Here is a 3708-nt window from a genome sequence, read left to right as displayed (position 1 = left end):
CCCACAAGCAGATGAATGGATTAAAAAAGGTTGGCACATATACTCCATGGAATACTATTCAGCCATTAAAAAACAATAAGGCCAAGGAATTTGTTAAGAAAGTGGATGACTATGGAAGATCTGTTGCTGAGTGAAGCAAGTCAGGCTACAAAAGAGAGACCTTGTATGCCTGTCTCCACTTAACATATACCAACTGTCTACACTTTATAGTAGAGATGGAAAGATTGGAGCACATAAAAGCATTAAAAATTGTTATGGATACTAGAGACAAAGTGGAAGGAGCGTGTGGGAAGGGAAGAGTGTAGGAAAGGAAATTTGGTGGAAAAAATAGAGAGGTAACACATTTGTGGAACACAGATATGGTTTATTATCTGCTGATCAGTATGTGTACAGTATTCTCGACTGGGCTGGACTGAGGTGTATATCATTCTGGGTAAAGTCTTTTTACAAACTAAATGATCTATAACAATTGAATGTATAAATAATAGTAATAATAAAAACAAAAATTAAAAAGATTTATTTATTTATTTTTAATTTAACTTTATTTATTTATTTATTCATTCATTTATTTCAGTTTGACCAGAGAGGGACAGAGTGAGAAAGAGAGAGAAAGTGAGAAAGCAAGCTGACATATCCGGAACTTGAACCACGGTCAGCCATGCGGGAATCCAGCGCCTTTAACCACCACGCCACCTGCCGGCCCCGAAAGATTTTTTTATTATTATTATTCAATTTGACCAAAGAGACAGAGACAGAGAGAGAGAGAAAGAGAGAGAAGCGAGCTGCCAGGCCCAGGACTCAAACCACAGTCGACAATGTGGGAGTCTAGCACCTTAACCACCATACCACCTCCTGGTTCCAATGACCCAATTTTAAGACCTGACCTAGCATATAAGAAATATACATGTGTTATATCATTCTCTAATAGTTAATGTATTCTTAAAATAATTCATAATTATTTCTTTTAAAGTCTTAGTAAGTATAGATAGATAATATAAGCTTAAAGTTGACAGCTTTTAGATTTGTTCTTAGAGTGAAAGATAAGTAAGGTCAAAGACTATCCAGAGAATAGTACAATAGCCCTGTCATGAACAGAAAGGACAGAAAGAAATTTTTCTGTGGAGATAATAACTCAGTTTTGTAGGAAAGAGTTTCTGTCACTTCAGATATCTAAAGTTAGGGATACATACCAGTAGTTGCATAGAGACAGATCATATGTGTGATAATGTTTTTGAAACTCTCCATGTAAAAGTGATACTCCAAGTAATTGACCCGAGGGTGTCAGAGTGATCAGGCTCAACACCCATGCTGGTTCTCGTCCAATGTTCATGAGGAATTAGAAACATGGACAATTGGAGAGGATTGAAAGCCGAGTTTTATTGAATGAGAAAGGAAGGGGCCCCAAGCAGGTTGCCATCGGTGGGCTAAATGGGTCTAATTTTACAGAATCATGTTTCTCTTTGAAATGAGCTGTCAGCCCAGGTCCTGGAACTTAAGACACCTGGGAGCCTTGAGTTAATCTTGGTTCCTGGGAGGGGCCATATGGCTTTGTGCTTTAGTCAGTGAAGGAGATTCCCTATCTTTTGTGCTCCAGACTATGACTGGTTTCTCTCTAATTTTAGCCCACAACGGGGAGTCATAAATTCCTCTGAGACTTATAATGGGGACATAGTGATCATTTACTAGACTATAGAAAGCAACACCATGGTAACATCACTGTGGGAGCTCCTCTCCTATCAATGTATGAGTGGGGTCTAACTCCTAACTCACAATAGATCAGATTAGCACTAAAAGGAGAAAAATTGAGAAGAAGCCAAAATCCTTTTCAATCCTTCATTTGTACTGTACATGCTAATCCTAAATTGCCAGCATAATTAGATCATAAAGACAGAAATCAATGAGAAATGTATCATTGAGATTAAACTAAAAGAAGGTGACAATAGTGCATAGACTTGAAGGGGGAAGAGGAGCTTAGTTAAGGGCAAGCCAAGGGAAGAGGATTCAAGACTACTCAGAATATTACATGCCTGTTTGATATCACTTTCTTAATTAATTTTCATTTGCGAAATTCCTAGTTCTTCTTTTACAAATCAAGGCAGCAAGCAAAGCTTTGAAATCCAAACAGACAGTCACAGCTTTGTAACAAAAGTTTACTGTGACACCTTCATACTTCAAATCAATTTGTTTATAGCAGAAGTAAAGAATTCTGCTATAGAGCATATGGATTTATGCAAAGAGTGCTGTGAATACTTAGGAAAGCTGTTCTGTGGTTTTGGCATATGATGACATTGCGTTTCTTTCTACTCTACCTTTAGTCTTTACTTAAAATATTACATTTTAGTTTCTGTCTACTTAAGTTAAATTTGTTTTGACTTAACTTTGCAACAAAAGATAATCACATGAGTTCTTACAGTTTAACATCAATGTGATGACATTTTTACTTTTGAAAAGCAATATTTACTAAGATGTATAATCAGTTCTGGCAGCAAAATACTTTTTTATGTAAAGAAAACACTATTTTCTTTCAAAGTAAACACATTTAAAAATAATAGAAAAAATTCAGCCCTCACACATTTTTAAGTTTAATTAACTTCTTCCATGTGTGAGATGAGAGAGGCATGCCCAGGAGAGGTTTCATGCTTTGATCCTTCCCCAGCCTGAGTCAGCCAAGATCATAAACAGGCACGTGTGCACCTACCATGGAAGGGGAATCTCTGCAACTCAAACTCAGAGCTTTATTATGTGGCCTTACTTAGACATTATTGCTGTATATTATGTATAGTCCATGAAACAGAAGCCTTTGAAAAGATGTGCAGATTTCAGTTTTTCTAATATGTTTTAAAAGTTACTCTGGAAATACTACAGCTCCAAAACATCAAACATTGAGAAAACATAGCTAACATCCCATGGAATGCACACTGGAGTCTGTAAAGAAAACAAAGAAACCTTCCAGAGGGCATAAACCATAGGAAGCTATGGTAAGTTAGGGCTGAAAGTCATATAGACCCAAGGACTATTGATGATTTCAGAAACCTAGAGAGTTGGATTTTAATAGCTGCTGGAGACCTGGGATGGGGATAGGAGCCTTTGATTCTGTCTAAGTGGAAGCCTGGTACACAGATTCCCTCACAGAATATCTAGAATTTAAATAATAATGACTAAATTGAAAACTTCAAGGGAGGTAGTTAGGTAGCCGATGATACAGAGGAAGTAAAGACAGGAAGGATATACAAAAGGAGAGGTTAGAGCCAGTATCATGAGGATCCACAGTATATGAGGTTCTAAGAGAACGTAGCACAGAGTTAGTAATGTACTGCTCAAAGAGAAGTCGGGTCCCACAAGGTGACTGCATTTAGAAGCATGGGCCTGACTGGCTTGAGCCACATTGGACACACATGTTAGTGCCCAAGATCTGAAGGGCTGGAGGCCTGGAGAAGAAATCAAAGCTAAATACTATGGCAGGTCTCCCTTTTTCACAGTCTCATTGTATGTGTGCATGAGTTCTATGTTGAGTAAAAAAATGAAAACAAAAAAACGAGTCATGTGCCAACATTATCAATAAGTAGAATTTCTAAAGTATTCATGAATGTATATATATATATATATATAGATGAGTAACTATGATGAAAAAGTAACCACAAGATATTTTTATACATAATCATAATGTGCAACGCATTTCTTTTTTTTTTTTTTTTTGGAGAGGTTTTT

The sequence above is a fragment of the Tupaia chinensis genome, unplaced genomic scaffold (assembly GCF_000334495.1).
Source record: "Tupaia chinensis unplaced genomic scaffold, TupChi_1.0 Scaffold000148_1, whole genome shotgun sequence".
Taxonomy (NCBI): Eukaryota; Metazoa; Chordata; class Mammalia; order Scandentia; family Tupaiidae; genus Tupaia; species Tupaia belangeri.
This window is presented reverse-complemented; position numbering follows the sequence as displayed.